Source organism: Nuphar pumila, chromosome 10 (assembly GCF_984573655.1).
Source record: "Nuphar pumila chromosome 10, dmNupPumi1.hap1.1, whole genome shotgun sequence".
NCBI classification, from domain to species: Eukaryota; Viridiplantae; Streptophyta; class Magnoliopsida; order Nymphaeales; family Nymphaeaceae; genus Nuphar; species Nuphar pumila.
In genome coordinates, this window is record NC_143258.1 from 42,694,538 (window position 1) to 42,715,783 (window position 21,246).

At 40.8% G+C, this 21,246-nt stretch overlaps 1 protein-coding gene across 2 annotated transcripts in view; it reads left to right on the forward strand.

The window, feature by feature from the left end:
* LOC149826752 (inactive glucose-6-phosphate 1-dehydrogenase 4, chloroplastic-like) overlaps positions 1 to 21,246 on the forward strand; it is a 107,850-nt gene that overhangs the window by 67,480 nt on the left and 19,124 nt on the right. The gene's annotated exons all lie outside the window — the stretch shown is intronic.

Consider the following 21,246-nt stretch of genomic DNA (forward strand, 5'->3'; position numbering starts at 1 on the left):
GATTGCATCATAGTTGTATTTGAACAGGAGGTCTCCATCCTTTTTAAGTGAGATATCCTTGCATCAAATACTCGTTAGATATAGGCAAAACATATTCAGTCATAATATAACATTTTTCAAGAAGACATATTCTCATATTATATAAAATCAAATACGACAGTGTATCATATTATGTGACATCAAAATAGAGTTTCTCAACAATTAATAGTATTTATAAGAAGAAAAAATTAAATAAACTTTAGTATATAGGGTCGGACCCACAGTTGGATCCACGGATCCAACTGAGGATCCGTCACTCGTAGGCGAAACTGAGTCCATTATTAAAATGGACCCAGCGTCGCGGGTCACGGGCTCGGACCCGGACCCGATTTCACTTACAAAGGGGGGGGGGGGACGTAAAACAGAATCGTGCCTAGGGCACGATTCTTGAATGGGAAACAGAAGGGGGAGGGGGGGTTACGTAGGGCGTAACCAATCCCGCGCCCCGCGATAAAAGGGGAGTGTGGAGAGGGGTCTCGCCCTCTTCCCTCAACCTCTGCTCTCTTTCTCTCTTCTCCCATCTCTCTCTCTCTCTGTCTGTGTGCGTGCGCCGGAGGATAGGAGATCGCCGGAAAAAGCAGCGGCCACCGATTAACCCAAAGCCATCGCAGCTCCAGCGAGCACCCTTCTCCACGGCAGTGAAGAAGAGCGACACCCGCAGCCCCGTACTCACATCTGCAGCTTCCGATCGCCGGAAAATTCTTCAAGAGGTACGGTTCTTCTTCGAACCTGGGTGAGGAATCGAACAGGGGTTTGATTCCATACGTTGATTTGGGGGTTTTCTTGATAAACCCTAAATACCCAAATCAAATTGATTTGGGGGTTTTCTTGATAAGCCCTAAATCTTGAAATCGGAACAGTTTGGGGGTCATTCCTTCCCTTAATTAATTCATTCTCTGGAAAACATTGATGTTCTTGATCGTATATGCTTGTGATCAGATGGTTTTTATTTCTTCACGCTTAGGTTCATTCTCTTGAGCGTATGGTTTTTTGATCATATATGCTGTTGAGCAGATTGATTCTTCTTAGTTATATTTTGATTTTTCTCTGTTGAGAACATAATTTCTGTTTACAAGCACAAAATTCCGTGGGTGATCCATACAGCATATCTCACATTTAATTTCTGTAACATCATAAAGAACCTGAGTTCTTGATGCCTGTGTCAGATTCCAGAATAACTAATAGCTGTATATACAATATCAAATTCCGTTTCTGTTTATAAGCACATAGTTTTATGGGTTGTAGATTCAGGTTATTCATTAATGGAATATTGAACGGGTTCATTAGTATTTTATTTCTGTCAGGCAATTTATTGATAGAAATTTGAATTTCTTCACTGTACTTTTCACTTTCACATTGACAGAATGTTTCACATCAATCTAATACCCTGTAGCTTGAGGGTTATAAGTAGTGGTGTTATCCCCAACACCATTATCGTTGGGATCATCTTTGTATCTCTGCTCTGCAACATTTGGGAAGTCATTGATGGCATTGACCATGTGGTTTCAGTATGATCGGTGGATTCGTAGTCGGCTGGGTCAAAATGGTTTTTTTTATTGCACCATTATGAATTTCTTTCACAACTTTGATTTTCTTGAAACAGTAGGGATTGACTTCAATTGATTAAAGTAACACTGACTATTGGTTTTTGTATTATGATACACCCGATCGTTTGCTTTTCCCTAATTGTGAATATTTAAGATACCTTCTCTTGAATGTATCGTTCTGTTATTGCATAATTGGTTGGTGGAGGTGCATACATGATAAGAATGCGTGCATCCCTTAAATATAAATTTCTAGATCTGGTTTATGTGCATGGGGGTGGATGATAACTCATGTTATGAATGGAAGGTTTCATGTATCTACATTATAGGACATGTGTAATTATCATGCATGTATGATTTGGTTTCAAGTGCATGTGCATATATGGGATTGAAGTCTATTGGCATTCATAACCATGCAGAAATATTCTCATATACTTATGAAACTATGGACAAATGCATGTGTGTTAAGTGATTACATGAAAGCACTTACACATGGATGGTTACACATGCATATGACTGTGAAAGCTCATGCACATTGTTAAAATGGTATGAATGAATGTGCATTTTTAATTATGTTGGTATTATTGCATACATTACAAGTTATGATTTTGGTTGTGGGATGCATTGATGGCCTAAATGGACTATTGTCGGCCTGGAGAGCCGTGGGTTTGGTTGTCTTTCACATATGTTTTTAAATGCATCACTTGAACCACATAAGATGGTTTGACACTTTACTACACTGTTCTATTGGTTTATACGGGCTGGAGCCCCGAATGGGTCCCTGCAAGGGAGGATGCGGGGTTTTCACTTGACTTTTGCATACTGTGTTGCAAACTTAAAGAATGGAATTAAATAAAAATATAATGAATAAGAACAGTGTAATATACATTATGGGATATCTCATCTGGAGTATGAGAATCTTGGATATCCGGTCTGGGGGAGACTGTGAGGATACAAAAACTCCGTGTGCGTGAATTTGGTCCCCTAAGCCCGATATTGAGGTTATTTCTCTTGGCTACGGTTTTAGGGAGAGTCCGCCACTTTACCCGGGAGTGATGTGTTTGACACAACTGTTGTTATGGTACCAAGGAAGTGGCACTTGTGGGCGTGGGGTGTCCCTTGTGTCCCCGACATTAGATGTGGAGGTCTAATGTTCCGATGGATGGTGCTGTTTCCTGATATCGGTCGAGGGCTAAGTGGGAACCCAGTAATAAAATACAAATTGTGTGTTAAGCTACCCTGGGAACCTACTTGACCTCGGGGTTTGTACCCGTTTGGTGTATCCGCGGGCCACGGTAATTAAAAAGAGGAACTTAAAGATGTGTGCATTTAATAGGGCATGCATATGGAAAGATGGAACTTAAATGAAAGATAATAGAAGAAATCATGCATTGCACATAACCATGCATTTTTCTGTTATGCATTAGGTCATGCATGTTTGAATCATTCTTGATATCATGACATGATTTGTTGGTAGCATATGATATACTTCTTGAAATCATGCTGCAAGGTTTGGCTATTTAGTTCCTAATATATGTGTACTGTTTTACTGTTCTTGACTGGTGAGTATATGCAATTATTGGTAGTTATGGATAATTTGAATGTTGAAAATTTTATATCTGCACTCACTCAAATCACTGCATGAAATCTTATCCATGTTCTTTCTCTCACCTGGTTTCTTTAGAAGTAGCTGTGCTCAGAATTTCGGTTCTGACACCCTACTTTGTTGGTTTTTCACAGGAAATGGTGAACAGTGAAGTTGAACATGCATCTGGGGATGGATGAGTTATACTTGGGCTTGTCAGCTTCAGTAGAGGACATAGTGGCTCTTTCATTTGTCTTTTAGTTCTTTTAATTTTTGCAATTGTTACTTTACTTTCAGTTGAAGAAAACCTTGTCTTTGAAATTTTCTTACTCATTAATAAAAGAGTTTTAGTTGGTTGATATGGATGATGATTGCAACTTCGTTTGTGGTGATTGAGCTATCCAATGAAGAATGAAACTGTGAGGACCCCAAATCTCTGGGAAGGTTTCCGCAACTCTTAGAATAAAAAAATATTCCGCATTTTTAAAGGGTTTGGATTGGGGTCATTACAGGTTTTGTATCAGAGCCACCACAAAGATTTGCGATCTTGTCATATTTTGAGTGTTAAATTTTTATTTTTGGTATATGAGCCCTGTCCTGAAGCATCGACAAGTGCGACTCGTCCTCCAGAGCAGTCTTCTTCACTGGTATGGTTATTTAATACTTTACTTGAATTATGTGAATTCTGTGTGATTGATTGCAATTATAGTTTAATAAGTCTTGGTGCGATTACGTGAACGATTATTGTTCGTGATCAACCCTAAGGGGGTAGGATAAGTAAGAGTCTAATTTGTAGAAATGATGTGCGTTGTAGATGTCGCATTATACCCGTAGAGGTGCTTCGTCCTCTGCCGCTGCTCCCGCGAACTGGCAGGAACAGAGAGACTTTATGATGGAGGTCATTTATACTCTGACCGAGACTATGATGGCTCAAGCAACTCAGACAGCACAAGCCATGCAAGCGGCACAGGCTGCGCAAGCAGCCGCACACGCAGCAACTCGTGACCCTCCTGTCGTTATTGCTCCAAACGCAGGTGGCGTTTCCTTCGAAAAGTTCCTGAAGTTGGATCCGCCAACTTTTTCAGGAGAGGCAAACCTAGAGGCAGCGGAGAACTGGGTTGAGGAGTTGGAATAGGTGTTCGACGTTCTGTTTGTTCTTGAGGACAGGAAGACATCTTTTGGCACGTACCGTCTGAAGGGCGATGCCAAGAAGTGGTGGGACACCCTGCGAAGGGTGAAGTTTGCCGATTGGGACGAGATCCCCTGGGAGACGTTCAGGGAAGAGTTTCTGGACACGTATTTCCCCGCGTACGCCGAGGAACAGATGCAACGGGAGTTCCTTGATTTGACTCAGGGAACCATGAGTCTGGTAGATTACACTACCAAGTTTCGGAGTCTCGAAAGGTATTGCCCGAACCTCTTCAAGAATGAGAAAGCGAGGGCGTCAAAGTTCGTGCACGGATTAAAGGATGGGTTGCGAACTCATGTCCTGACAGGTCGGCCTCCTACCTTGGCCGATGCTATCGAGTCAGCCACTGTTCTGACCAAGGACTGGGAGAGGTCTAGGAATGTATCGCAAAAGGGAGGCACAAATGGAGGGGATGCTTCGGGCGGAAAGAGGAAGGACCCACCTACAGGTGGAAAGACTAAGGGTGGCAAGAAGCAGCAGACCTATAATGGGCAACAACAAGGAAAGGCCCCACCAACATGTTGCAAGTGCGGCAAGAACCATCCACTAGGTTTTTGCCCGTTGTTCAAAGGAAATTGCTTTCAGTGTCAACAACCAGGGCACATTGCTCCTTTTTGTCCGAACAAGCCAGCAGCTCAGGTAGGACAACAACCACTGCAGCAGCAACAACAGATACCCCAACCGCAACAGAGTCAGCAGAAGACTAATGGGAGAGTTTATGCTGTTACGACTACTACTCAGGACGATCAGACTGATCTGGTCTAAGGTATCTTCTTAGTTGTCAATCGTTAGTACTCGTGTGATAATTGATTTTAGTACTACTCACATTTAGTACATTTTAATTTCGCGGACGAAATCCTTTTAAGGGGGTAGGGATGTACTGACCTCAATTTTGATAATTATTTATTCAAATTTATTTGAAAATAACAGGTGTTTTTTCTAAATTTGGGCCTCGGATCCATTACCGGATCCATAAAAGAATGCGTAAATAACCCACAATGGGGTATTAAAACTATACTTATAATATTTAAATAAATAATTAATAGTATTTATAAGAAGAAAAAATTAAATAAACTTTAGTATATAGGGTCGGACCCACAGTTGAATCCATGGATCCAACTGAGGATCCGTCACTCGTAGGCGAAACCGGGTCCATTATTAAAATGGACCCAGCATCGCGGGTCACGGGCTCGGACCCGGACCCGATTTCACTTACAAAGGGGGGGGGGGGCGTAAAACAGAATCGTGCCTAGGGCACGATTCTTGAATGGGAAACAGAAGGGGGAGGGGGGGTTACGCAGGGCATAACCAACCCCGCGCCCCGCGATAAAAGGGGAGTGTGGAGAGGGGTCTCGCCCTCTTCCCTCAACCTCTTCTCTCTTTCTCTCTTCTCCCATCTCTCTCTCTCTCTGTCTGTGTGCGTGCGCTGGAGGATAGGAGATCGCCGGAAAAGCAGCGGCCACCGATTAACCCAAAGCCACCGCAGCTCCAGCGAGCACCCTTCTCCACGGCAGTGAAGAAGAGCGACACCCGCAGCCCCGTACTCACATCTGCAGCTTCCGATCGCCGGAAAATTCTTCAATAGGTACGGTTCTTCTTCGAACCTGGGTGAGGAATCAAACAGGGGTTCGATTCCATACGTTGATTTGGGGGTTTTCTTGATAAACCCTAAATACCCAAATCAAATTGATTTGGGGGTTTTCTTGATAAGCCCTAAATCTTGAAATCAGAACAGTTTGGGGGTCATTCCTTCCCTTAATTAATTCATTCTTTGGAAAACATTGATGTTCTTGATCGTATATGCTTGTGATCAGATGGTTTTTATTTCTTCACGCTTAGGTTCATTCTCTTGAGCGTATAGTTTTTGATCATATATGCTGTTGAGCAGATTGATTCTTCTTAGTTATATTTTGATTTTTCTCTGTTGAGAACATAATTTCTGTTTACATGCACAAAATTCCGTGGGTCATCCATACAGCATATCTCACATTTAATTTCTGTAACATCATAAAGAACCTGAGTTCTTGATGCCTGTGTCAGATTCCAGAATAACTAATAGCTGTATATACAGTATCAAATTCCGTTTCTGTTTATAAGCACATAGTTTTATGGGTTGTAGATTCAGGTTATTCATTAATGGAATATTGAATGGGTTCATTAGTATTTTATTTCTGTCAGGCAATTTATTGATAGAAATTGGAATTTCTTCACTGTACTTTTCACTTTCACATTGACAGAATGTTTCACATCAATCTAATACCCTGTAGCTTGAGGGTTATAAGTAGTGGTGTTATCCCCAACACCATTATCGTTGGGATTATCTTTGTATCTCTGCTCTGCAACATTTGGGAAGTCATTGATGGCATTTTCCGTGTGGTTTCAGTATGATCAGTGGATTCGTAGTCGGCTGGGTCAAAATGGTTTTTTTTATTGCACCATTATGAATTTCTTTCACAACTTTGATTTTCCTGAAACAGTAGGGATTGACTTCAATTGATTAAAGTAACACTGACTATTGGTTTTTGTATTATGATACACCCGATCGTTTGCTTTTCCCTAATTGTGAATATTTAAGATACCTTCTCTTGAATGTATCGTTCTGTTATTGCATAATTGGTTGGTGGAGGTGCATACATGATAGGAATGCGTGCATCCCTTAAATATAAATTTCTAGATCCGGTTTATGTGCATGGGGGTGGATGATAACTCATGTTATGAATGGAAGGTTTCATGTATCTACATTATAGGACATGTGTAATTATCATGCATGTATGATTTGGTTTCAAGTGCATGTGCATATATGGGATTGAAGTCTATTGGCATGCATAACCATGCAAAAATATTCTCATATACTTATGAAACTATGGACAAATGCATGTGTGTTAAGTGATTACATGAATGCACTTACACATGGATGGTTACACATGCATATGACTGTGAAAGCTCATGCACATTGTTAAAATGGTATGAATGAATGTGCATTTTTAATTATGTTGGTATTATTGCATACATTGCAAGTTATGATTTTGGTTGTGGGATGCATTGATGGCCTAAATGGACTATTGTCGGCCTGGAGAGCCGTGGGTTTGGTTGTCTTTCACATATGTTTTTAAATGCATCACTTGAACCACATAAGATGGTTTGACACTTTACTACACTGTTCTAGTGGTTTATACGGGCTGGAGCCCCGAATGGGTCCCTGCAAGGGAGGATGCGGGGTTTTCACTTTACTTTTGCATACTGTGTTGCAAACTTAAAGAATGGAATTAAATAAAAATATAATGAATAAGAACAGTGTAATATACATTATGGTATATCTCATCTGGAGTATGAGAATCTTGGATATCCGGTCTGGGGGAGACTGTGAGGATACAAAAACTCCGTGTGCGTGAATTTGGTCCCCTAAGCCCGATATTGAGGTTATTTCTCTTGGCTACGGTTTTAGGGAGAGTCCGCCACTTTACCCGGGAGTGATGTGTTTGACACAACTGTTGTTATGGTACCAAGGAAGTGGCACTTGTGGGCGTGGGGTGTCCCTTGTGTCCCCGACATTAGATGTGGAGGTCTAATGTTCCGATGGATGGTGCTGTTTCCTGATATCGGTCGAGGGCTAAGTGGGAACTCAGTAATAAAATACAAATTGTGTGTTAAGCTACCCTAGGAACCTACTTGACCTCGGGGTTTGTACCCGTTTGGTGTATCCGCGGGCCACGGTAATTAAAAAGAGGAACTTAAAGATGTGTGCATTTAATAGGGCATGCATATGGAAAGATGGAACTTAAATGAAAGATAATAGAAGAAATCATGCATTGCACATAACCATGCATTTTTCTGTTATGCATTAGGTCATGCATGTTTGAATCATTCTTGATATCATGACATGATTTGTTGGTAGCATATGATATACTTCTTGAAATCATGCTGCAAGGTTTGGCTATTTAGTTCCTAATATATGTGTACTGTTTTACTGTTCTTGACTGGTGAGTATATGCAATTATTGGTAGTTATGGATAATTTGAATGTTGAAAATTTTATATCTGCACTCACTCAAATCACTGCATGAAATCTTATCCATGTTCTTTCTCTCACCTGGTTTCTTTAGAAGTAGCTGTGCTCAGAATTTCGGTTCTGACACCCTACTTTGTTGGTTTTTCACAGGAAATGGTGAACAGTGAAGTTGAACATGCATCTGGGGATGGATGAGTTATACTTGGGCTTGTCAGCTTCAGTAGAGGACATAGTGGCTCTTTCATTTGTCTTTTAGTTCTTTTAATTTTTGCAATTGTTACTTTACTTTCAGTTGAAGAAAACTTTGTCTTTGAAATTTTCTTACTCATTAATAAAAGAGTTTTAGTTGGTTGATATGGATGATGATTGCAACTTCGTTTGTGGTGGTTGGACTATCCAATGAAGAGTGGAACTGTGAGGACCCCAGATCTCTGGGAAGGTTTCCGCAACTCTTAGAAAAAAAAAATATTCCGCATTTTTAAAGGGTCTGGATTGTGGTCGTTACATTTCTGACCCTCTACTTTTATTGGTTTTTCCCAGACACAGGTGATCAGTGAAATCGACTCGCTTTTGAGGAGATACGAGGGTCACATTTGCTTCAGACTGCTTTATTTACGGACAGAGTGACTCTACTTTTGTTTCTTTTAGTTCTTATTTTCTGCAGTTGTTATTTCACTTTTGACATTGAGTAGGAGACTCTTATTGATTCATTAATAAAAGAATTTAGTTGGTTGGTTATGGATGATAAATGTAAGTTTATTTGTGGTGTGTGGTTATCCAACTGAAATTGGAACTGTAAGGACCCCGAGTCTCTGGGAAGTTTTCCGCAACTCTTAGAAAAAAAAATTCCGCATTTTTCAAAGGTATGAGTTGGGGTCGTTATCAACACCTGAACTTCTGATCATTCAGTTATGGAACCTCTAGTGTAGAACATTAAGACTTTATGGAGGAAACTAAAGCAGCTAAGAACCAATAAATTATTTATTACACCATTAGCCCCAACATTTTCTCTTTTAAAACCAGTTTTTTCTTTTCCTTTTTTTTTTGTGGGGTGGGGGCACATGCGGAGGGGTTGTTGTACAGGACCTACCGACCACCTCCCCTCCCCCTTCTACCACCATCCTTCCACTTCCACATTCTGGCCGTTTTCGACCATGAATGGCTAAAAATGGCCGAAACATTTTCCCTCTTTTTTCACGGGTTTCTTTGACCATTTTCTAGCCACCCACCAGTTGGAAAATGGTCGAATGTTTTTTCTTTTTCCAGCCACTCATTTGTCGAAAAATGGCTTAGGTAGTACCTCCCCTGCCGAATGATAATAGCCCATCCATTTTCCGGCTGGTGGGTGGCTGGAAAAGTATCTCCTTTTTCTCAAGATTCTTATTTTTTGCCATTTTTTGGCTACCCACTAGCTAGAAAATGGCTAGGATGGTATTGTACGACATGGATGGTACCATCTTAGCCATTTCTGGCTGGTGGGTAGCCGAAAAATGGTTACTCTTTTTTTTTCTCATTTTGTTTTTAAGTTTTTGCCAACAAAAATCCATGGAAACCGCTTTTTTGTCAATCCAGGTTTGCCAACAACTTGGTTTAGGCAAAACCTAGGTTTCTCAAAACCCAGGTTTTGTCCGGCATCTACATGAAGCTTATAGGTGGATAAAGGTCATGAATGAGGAAACATAGTAAAGGCTTCAGATGGATAAAGATGATAAGAAATATGTGCTCTACTTACTTACACTTGGAAATTATTGACAAGCCAAAAGAAAAAAAAGGTGACTGTGTAGATGTGTAAAATCAAGCATGACATAAATGGTATAATTGAGGGATTCAAAGCTGAATTCCAAGAATATGGGCTAGACAAAGACGAGGTCATAAAAAATGAAATCTAAGAAGCTGATTGTAAGATTCGTGTTTTTTTAGAAAATATATATAGTTTGAATCCAGGTTGGATCCAACCCGGATCCGGTTCCCAGCCACGCCCGCATGGGCTATTTAAACCCCCGCACGGGGCGGGGGGGTCTCTTTACAAAAAGCAGAAATCCACTCTCATGTCTCTCTCTCTCCCTCGACCCTCCTGTAACGTCCTTAAAAAATCCAACATTTTTAAAACTTTTCCAACCCAAAATTTTGAGAAAAATTTAAAACTTTTTATTTATTATAAAAATTCACATGATTCTTGAAAGTAATATGCTCACAAGTTCGTCTATGGTCACATTCCAACCGTTCTAAATATTAGACGGCCCACCTAAGCGTAAGCATGAGTGTATATTAGTCTCTCAGTATCAGATCTAGTAAAGAATTATCCATAAACACAACTCGATTGAAAAATTTACATGAATCCTAAAAGTAATATGTCAACAAGTTCGTCTATGGCCACATTTCAACCGTTCTAAATATTAGACAACCCACCTGAGCGCAAGAGCGAGTGTATATTAGCCTCTCAGTATTAGATCCAATACGGAATCATCCATAAACACTACTCGATTGGGTTTATTACTCTAAGGATTTTCACATGTGAAAAAGAAAATTAAATACGAAAGACGAAATTTATCTAAGGTTTAAGACAATTGAGGAGTTACGTAAAAATTCAAAATTTTCAAACCACAAGCATAACCAATGCAGAAATGAAAAGACAACATTTAAAGTTCTTCTCATTCCAAAATATTACAATTCTTAAAACTTAAAGATCCAGATATAAAAAATTAAATCTTGACAAGTTTATAATCATCCCAAATTGTTTGGGTCCTACAGGGATCGTAATAAGAGTGGAGCCTTCAGCCGCACAACAACCAACACTTCGCTTCAATTATCCATAAGGTTATCTGTAATATTAAAGGGCATCAACTACTTGCCCGTAGGAAACCAAAACTAAACTTGGAGAATACAAATTAAGTTGTAATGTTTCAATCAAAGTGTAATTCCCATCATTTTAAGAATGAGAGTCAAGGGAATCCACAACAAAACATGCACATGATATTCAATCACGTTTATCATCATTCATTGCATGACATTCATAATTGCATAAATTGTAAGCATGTTCTCACACTCAGATTCATTTTTGTTCATGGCATTCAATATTACAATTATTCGTATCTATGACAAGTATTCGCATAGATGAATGATAATTCACAATCCATATCATGCTTAGAAGTGGATTAAAATGCAATATTTCATGCAAACGTAAACAATCACTTTCTTTATTCTTAGAAGAAACATGTTCATGTCCAACTCATGGCTAAGACATGCATTATCTAAATTATAAATTCACATGTCATTTCTCAGAACATTTATGCACTTTGCATTCAAATATATAAATGAAACAGGCCCTAATTCGACCTTTCCCGTGTGTCTCACATACACAAGCACCTTACGTGCAACAACCAAGCCATTGGCATGCATCTACAGGTCAAATCACATGACCAACATAAACATGACTTTTTCATTCACATGTAACAAATCATATGCAATAATCATGCAAACCTTAGTAGTCTATACATGTTCACACCTATATGTTTATGCATATGATAGCAGTGATTCTAAAAATCTAATTAATTGTTTCTCTTGTTTATTCAGACCCATCTGGTACAAAAGAGGGTATAGACATCCAGAAACAACTATAAGAGTATTTATTATTCTATGTATTTTAATCGCCCTCTTATGGCTTAACTGGTTTTTTTTTTAGTGATTTAACCCTGCAATGCAACGGTTGGGAGAACGGACCCATGGTCTCTGGTCTTGGCCTACGTCAAACCAAAATCGTCGGCGAACAAATCGGGCATGCATCCCTGACTCTGCAGAGTTATGGTACTACCACCTAGGACACATTGATAGACCTGTCTCCTAACCTCCGTGGAATGGAGACAAGAGGTGCCTTCAACCCTCAAAAACACATGTCCCACGAGGCTTGTACCGCCCTTCTCCCTCCCGGGAGGACGAGATCGGGACAGACCCAGTCATCTAAGAGAGCTCGGCTTCACCGGCGCCTTAAATGGACCCATGGTCCAGGGTTATCTTTATTATTAAGTCATGGGTCAAAGCCAAGTCCCTCTCATGCCCTCATACATGATATCAATATTTTATGCGAACAATCTATGCCATATACATGACTTAATCTTACATGCACCCATGCATGTTCATAACATAATCATATTCATTTTCATTCATGATCCTATCATGTCACGATTTAAACTACACATGTTCTCATGCATGATTCATTTCTAACATGCTTTCATGTATGATTTGAATTCAATATGCTTTATGCGTGATTCTCTCACATGAGTTACTATGCATGTACATGTCATAAAAGATTTCATTTTTCATGCATAATACATATTACAACATAATTCACACACAACCATGACATACTCTAACACGCATTCGCATTCACGCACATGATACATTCATTTTATGATAATACATTCATTTTATGATATGCACTCATGTTACATGCTTCATATACATGATATGCTTTATTTAGTTATTAATTCGCACAGGTGTGCATACCGTACCTATCTAAAGGTCTAGCTATGATGGTAGATCATGGGTTTCTCGAAGGATAACCCAACACTGTGTTCCGTAGGATATAGTATACGTGATTTCAATTAGCAAGCTTAGTTTCTACGAAGCAAGAACACAAGTCTCAGGATCGTCGTGAATTCGAGTATCTCTTTCGGGTAACCGACTTGGGGTGCAGATAGTTGCGTCTAGCAACTCACTGAGAGAACACTAGCTTTATAAGTAGGCTTTCATGCTTGAGAAGTTGAGCCTTGCATAAAGAAGGCCCTCTTCTCGACACTACAGTGCTTGTACTCAATTTCGCACCCCTTTTTAAAAGTGCGAAATGTTGTATGCGCACCTGCACACCCTGCAAGGCTTGCCTGAGGGTTGCAAAAGAACAAACATGTACTAGCAAATCTAAGTATTTACGGTGCGACGTCAACCGAAAGTAAGTACGGAAAACAGTAACAAGAAATTAATATAGAACCACCCCATACATGTATAATACAGGAAAAACACGTAAATTTTAAAAGCATAAGAACAAGCAAGTGCAAGACAAGCAGTAACAAGTCATCTTTATTTATGTGTACACATGCATGCAATATCGGTTCTTCTTATTTTAGAATCTTAATATTTTATTTAATTCATCCAAAGTCCTCGTGCGAGTTTCCCCTACCTCGGGAGGTTGCGTCACTGCGTGCGCTTACGAGTGTAGGTGATGTAGGGCTTGGGTCGCGGGGCACGAGCGGGATCCGTCGTGCGTTGACCTAGTTGGGACCGACCCCATGCAGAGGAAGTAAGGGGCGGCATGAGTGGGTCCTACTCGACTAACCCAAAGGTTGAGGTTAAGTTGACCCCAACCCGAAATACAACGTAACATAGGGTTTTGAACTTGCAACGTCCCAACACATGGTGACGAGCACTTGCTGCTCTTACCCAACAAGTGAAGCCCCTATTGCTTCTACCGAAAAAGGGGAATCAGGCAGAGGCATCGCGCCTACCTGCCGACCAAAAAAGAGAGGCTGCAGGGGCGTCCCCTGCCTACCCAGAATAGATAGGCGATAGGGGGAAAGTCCTTGCTTGCCGCAAACAGAGAGGCGGCAGGGGTGTCCCCAGCCTGCCCAGAATAGAGAAGCGGTAGGGGGCGAGTTCTTGCCTGCCGCAAAACAGAAAGGAGGCAGGACGAGCCTCTGCTTGCCAGAAATTGAAATCCTCTGCTTGCCGGGATCCTAGAGGCGGCCGGGATCCCAGAGGCGGCAGGGGGCGAGCCCCTGCCTGCCGACAAGAGAAAGGGAGGGTGCGGCAGGGGGCCACAGGCCCCCTCCTGTCGGCGCTTCGGTAACAGGATTAGAGAAGATGAAGGAGAAGAAGAAGAGGGAACAAAGAGAAAGGGAGGGCACGGCCCCACCTGTCAGCCCTCCGACAAACAGAGGGAGACGAGGGAACAAGAGAGGAAGAAAAAGAAGACAGAGAGAGAGTGCGTACCTGGGAGAGGATTGGCATCGCCGGTGCTGTCGCACGCAGGGGGTACAACACCGGTCGTGGCTTCCTTCAGCGAACCAAAGAGGATGAGGGAGGCGAGTAGGGGAGAATCGAGAGGAGAGGAGGGGCGCAGGGGTGAGGGTTTCCCCCTCACCCTTACGTGCTTTTAAAGGCACAAGAGGGGCTCGAATCGGGAAACCCTAAAGGGGTTTCCCTTTTCAACAGAGGGAGGAAGGGGGGAAGCAGCGCGGGGGGGGGGGGGGGAGGGGAAGGAAGAGGGTTTTTTTTTAAAATAAAACCCCGCCCTTGCGTCGGGCATTATAACTGTAAGGAAGAGAAGCCCACAACAAAAATAGCTCTCAAATAATGCTCATTCAAGCACAAGAACCACTAGGGTTCATACAAAATACCCGAAAAAGGGTATGCACAAAGAAGAAAAATAAACTTCATTAAAATGGGAGAAATCCCAACTCAAAAGTATGTATTATAAGGGGACAAACCCCCATATTTATAATGTTGAAGAAGGGAGCCATAGAAAGAGTTGTTGGACTCTCCAACGGCTCTAATAGAGTCGTTGGAGTGTCCAACGACTCTTTCATGGACTTTGCTTTTTGACTTAGTCAAAAAGCAAAGGTCTAAGAAAGTGTCCAAAGGTTTTTGCTTTATGCTTTTTGACTTGGTCAAAAAGCATAAGCTTACAATGGTCCAAACCAAAAAAATAAAGTTAACTATGGTCCAAACCAAAAAAACAAAGTTAACTAGCTATCCTATTGTTACTAAACTAGAAGATTACATATGATGGGGTATTTACATATGAGATTGTCTATGAGATTACAACTTTTAACAATAAACCTAACGGGTTATCGGATCCGGATCCGACTCAGGTCCGAATATTTTTTTTTTTAAATCGTGGGTTTTGCAGTTATACATTCAAATCATGCTCAGCATGATCTTCGAACTACAACCATAACAATACTAGATATCCACAACTAAGTGAGTGTGTGAACAGGAGGGTGTTGCATTCAATGAAATAAATATGGCGTATGATGCAATTGCACCATATACTTACCACAGGTATTTACCCGATTTGCATTCTTATTCATTGCATTCAATGCGTATGGCATTTCTGACCGCAAGTGATACTTAGCAATAAGTATCACTTATTCTTCTTTTTCTTTATTTTGTACATGCAAATAAACAATTACAATGCAATATACATGTATCTTTAAGCAATTTCTACTATTACGACTAAACTACTAATTTAATCAAAGTACATTCCACATTCTGACATGAATTTAGTTACGCAATAATTCATACTCGACATAGTACTGGAATACAATAGATTGCTATCAAACAACAAGAATTTACATTATACAAATTTAGTTTAGGAATCCTACCTTTACGATGCGATAAGAAGTAGCAGAAACTCGAAAACCCGAAAGTCCCATAAAAATGCAACTTCTATGCAGCATAAGCAAAACACTGAACACTTGGTGTGCGACATGCAACATGAAGCAAAAACACAAGAATGGTCAACTAGCCGTCCTCTCACAGTGAGAGAGAGCTACAGAGTGTCATGGATGACAGAGTGTTGATCGTCGAGCCCACCCCCTCCCCTTTGTTTCCCCTCTTGCCCAGGAACCGAGCCTGGCTCGGCTGTGGCCTACCTGGTCATGGGCTGGGCAGTGGCCCAACCATGCTGGGTAGGCCCGATCGAGTTGGGCTCGGTCATTACTGAGCCCAGCTCGGTCCCCGCCTTCTGTTGATTGGACACAACCGAGCTGAGCCCGGCTTGCATCGAGCCCATCTCGGTTCACCCTTGGCATGAGCCCAGCTCGGTCAAAGGGCAGCATTGGCCTGCCTCTTACTTGGCTCAATCGAGTTGAGTTCGGCACAATCCATATTTTTGGTACCGAGCCCGGCTTGGTCCGATCTAGGTTCGGGTTCGACCCCTGCGACGCAAGCGTTGCTTACTTCAATAAATTAAAAGGTTTTATCATTTCTTACGCAACACGATAAAATACCTTTTAGCGCACTCCATCGGTGCAATGGACACGACACGCTCACCAATGCACGAGCCCTTGATAACCTACGCTGGGAATCGTCAGCGGATCCGACTATCTCTGAGGAAGGAGAAAGTTGCATATGAGGACAAATGACAGAATACTTCTAACTTATACATATACATATATACATACGTATATATTCTTTCAACTCAAGGACACAATTTTGCGTATTCTTATCCATTTAAGTCTGGTAAGTCTGGTAAGAAAATCGTTTGAAATTTGGCTAAGTCTGGTAAGAAAATCGTTTGAGGCTCGAGTTTTAGACCAAGATCTTAGAGTTTGGGTTTGACCCAAGTCTCATCATCAGGGTCTAGACAAGCCAATCGAAGTGTGACAAAGAGTTTTAATTTCAACTTTTAAATTCAAGCGAAATTCAAGCGAAATTCGGGTTATTTTCAGGCGAAATTCGGAATTTGATATTCATGTAATATATCATTGGATGCGCCTCAAAATTCTGAGCGCAATGGTATTTTACTTTTTCATATTTGAGTTCTGGTTGGCTCAGAAATCACGTTTTTTCTAAAATTTTAGTAGTTTGTCGAAACAGATCCGAAATTGGATCGGATTGCATCCCAGGTGTAGGATCCAAATTTTTATGGATTTGGGTCCTAGTTAGGTCCTATAAAAATCTGGAGTTGATACAAGTCTTGATCCAAATTTTTGTATGAGTATGGGTTTGGATCTTGGATCTTGGATCTTGGATCTTGGATCCGAATCCGGATCCAAATCCAAGCTCAACATTTGTATGACTTTAAATTCAGCTAGGAGCTTTAAATTGGGGTTATTAGCATATAAAAAGTCTCCATGGTCAATATGACCAATTTTGGGAACCTTTGAATATTTAAGAATAAGTAAATTCAAAAAAATAAATTTATTAATTTAATTATTTTTATTAATTTCGGGATTTGGGTTAAGAGGGTTTAGGGTTAACCCTCTTCCCTAATTAAAAAGGGTAGAGGTTTTCATGTCTTTTAGGAAAGGAAGGTCAAAAAGTCAATAATATAATGATAAGTAAAGGAGTCCAAAAATCTGGAAACTCCCTAAAGTGAGAGACCTAATTCTGGAAACTCTCTAAAGAGTTTCCAACTATTAATAAGAGAAGGAAGGGGGGGGGCGGCAACCCTTCTCCCTCATGTGGCTGTAGAAAAAAAAGAAAAAGGAGAAGAAACAGGAAAAAAGGGAAGAGAGAAACAGGGAAGGAGAGGAGAAAGAAAGGGAGAGAAGGAGAGGAGGCCATTGATCTTCAGCCCAAGCTTTTGGCAGCCTCCATTATCACGATCGTGGTCAAGGTATGGGTACTCCTTGAAACGAATGAGAAATCGGGTAAAGATTGGATTTTCCATGCATCTTTTGATGGAAATCCATAGAGGAACAGTGGACCCTTGATTTTCCACTGTCACCCATTCTTATATGCTGTATTTTTATTGTTTAAAAAACAAAAACAAAAACAAAAAGAGGTATATGATAGATCTAATAAACAATTTTTGCGTAACCTGTATGCTGTCGTTTTTGACAGCCTACACAGGTCCAAACTGGACCTGTGTGCATGCTTTTGGACCCAGCCGACAGGGTCGGCTGGGCTGGGTGTTTTCCCCTTTAAAAAATATATATATATATATATATATGATATTACAAGTAGGCAGTTTTGCCAAATCTTTTTATGCTGTCGTTTTTTACAGCATACACAGGCCCACACTGGACCTGTGTATATGCTGTTAAGCCCAGCCAACAAGGTCGGCTGGACTGGGCATGGCTGTAACAAAAAAAAAATGTGTGAAATCTGTTTTGTTTGGGGTTCGGCTTGTTGGTTGGCTGGCTGCCAGCCAGCCGAGTGACACTCGGTTGACTGCCAGCTGCTGGCCGAGTCAACACGCCCAGCCAAGTGATTGGCTGGGTGCAGGGTTGGTGTTGGCAGGACTGGGGCAGGCCCAATCGACCCAGTCAGTTGGGTGCTGGCCTGGGCTTTGGGCTTTGAAAAAAAAAAAAAATAAATAAATATATATATATAAAATAGAAATTTTTTTTGTATAGGTGGGGGCTTCCTGACAGCATACACAGTCCCTGTTTTGGGCCTGTGTATATACTGTCAGACCCAGCCGACATGGTCGACTGGGTTGGGTTTTAATCTTTTCATATATATATACATATATAACCAACAGTTTGTTTTTCTTTTTGGGTTACTGTTGGAAGGTTGGCACCCAGTCGAGTAGCACTCGGCTGGCTGCTGGCAGGGTGCGCCAGGCCCAGCACCCAGTTGGCTGGGAGTTAGGCGTGCTAATGGCATGGTCGTGGCAGGCCCAGCTGATCCAATCGGCTGGGTACCGACATGCGTGGTAGGGAACGTTTTAAAAAAAAAAATTATACATAAGAAGAACACATGGCTCCCCTTTCGTGGTATGTTTCCGGACAGCATACACAGTCCCTGTTTTGGGCCTGTGCATATACTGTCAGACCCAGCCGACAGGGTCGGCTGGGCTGGGCTGTTAAATACAAAATTCTCTCATGTTGGAAATTGTATCATGTTAGTAACATAAGTGTGTTGGTATATGAAAACAGGGCCTGGTTGTGTGATTAGTAAAGTTTGGAATTTTAATCTCTTGATGCATGATAAATTTCATGAATGAGTTATGTACCTGAAATTTTGATTTCCATATATGTTAGGAGTTGAAGTGGTTCATCTGTCTATTGGAACATGCTTACACATTATTCCATGATAAAGTTTGTTTTGAGTGCTTACATATTGATGGACTTGACGCGTGTTATTGCATATACATAAATACATAAATGCTCCTTTGTTCATCTCAATACGATTCATGGTTAGAAACATATGTGGCAATGATTGCATAAAGATGCATGCATGCGCATTCCATGCATACGCATAGGAAAAGGGGCATAACGTGGGCTGTTCAATTTGCATATGGGAATGTTATATTTCATGATTCATTGTCAATGGATTAAATCGGTACATATACGATTGTACCTTAGAGGCATGTTGATACCACTGCATACATTACATATGGTCATGATTCTTGCATTAGTGCTTCGGTGATCAAAATGAATCATCGAGGGTTTGGTAAACCCGAGTTGTGGAATTGTTTTCCCTTACTCATTTCAATGCATCGCAAAAATCATGTTTTATTAATATTTCAGTTTTATTGCACTGTTCTATATGTTTCCACAGGCCGGAGTCCTGTGATGGCTCTCGCGAGATAGATGCGAGCTTTTATCTTTCTTTTTGCATATGATGTTGCAAAACTTAATAAAGTAATTTTTAATAAAAAGTAATAATAAAGCACAGTGTAATATACCTTCTAGGATCACCCATCTGGAGAATGGGGATCTTAAAAATCCGGTCTTGGGGAGACTGTGAGGATACAAAACTCTGTGTGCTTAATTTGGTCCCTTGAACCCGATATTGAGGTTCCTTCTCCTGACCACGGTTTTAGGGAGAGTCCGCCACTTTACCTGGGGGTAGTGTGTTTTGACACAACTGTTGTTTTTTGTACCAAGGAAGTGACACTTGTGGGCGTGGGGTGTCCCTTGTGTCCCCGACATTAGATGTGGAGGTCTAATGTTCCGAAGGTGATTCGGTCGAGGGCTAAGTTTGGAACCCAGTAATAAAATACAAATTGTGTGCTAAGCTACCCTGGGAACCTAACTTGACATCGGGGTTTGTACCCGTTTGGTGTATCCGCGGGCAACGGTAATTAAAAAGAGAAACTTAAAGTTGTATGCATTTAATAGGGCATGCATAAGGAAACAAAAGACTTAAATGAAAGATAGTAAAATGATTAATGCATTTTCCTGTTATGCATTAGCTCATGCATACTTTAATGGTTACTTTAATCAATACATGATGGTAAGTGTTAAATGTTTATTTCTTGTTGCATGCTGAAGTTTATTACATACTACTGCTTTACTGTCCTTGCATGCTTAAGTATTTATGACTGTTGCATGAATAAATTTCCCAAATGCTATAAACTGTCTTGTATGTATTTCCCTCAATTGTTGCATGATATCTCATCTTAACTCGTTATTTCATTTGTTCATTAAGAAGTAGCTGTGCTCAGGATTTTGATTCTGACACCCTACTTCATTGTTTTTTCGCAGGAACAGGTGATCAGTGAAGTCGACAACTACTGGGAGGGTGCGAAAGTCACAATGAGTTTTGACAGTTTCCTATGTGGACAGAGTGGCTCTTTATTTTGGTTTTTCAGTCTAGTGTTCTTGTCATTTACTTATTTTTCAGTGGTTATGTTACTTTCTGTTGAGTGAAAAACTGTTTTTGAGATTAGTTCTTAACTCATGAATAAATGTATTGGTTTAGTTTTATAGATGTTAATTGCAAGTTCTTTTGTGGTTTATGGCTATCCAGTTGGAATTGGAACTGAGGACCCCGGGTCTCTGAGAAGTTTTGCGCACTGTTTAAAAAAAAAAATCCGCATTTTCAAAGGGGATGAGTTGGGGTCGTTAACACAAATATGTCACTATATAAAGATTTAGAATCAATAACGATTAGATTCTGTTACAACTAAAAGCCAAATCTATTGATCCATGTCCAACTATCTCCATTAATATTGGATAATCCTCACAATTTACCCTGACTCGTTATTAATTAAAGATTAACAAGATCCACGTCGGATCACTTGGTCTCAGAAATGTACAACCGCACACGGAATTACCGCTCTAGAGGGTATACCTGATCTTGGACAATACACTTCCTCACAGGAATTCACCGTCTTTGCGGCTACCCGCTCTTGGACAATGCACTTCCTCACAAAGATCCACCCCTCTAGCCGGATCACCTGATCTTGGTCATACACACCCTCACAGATA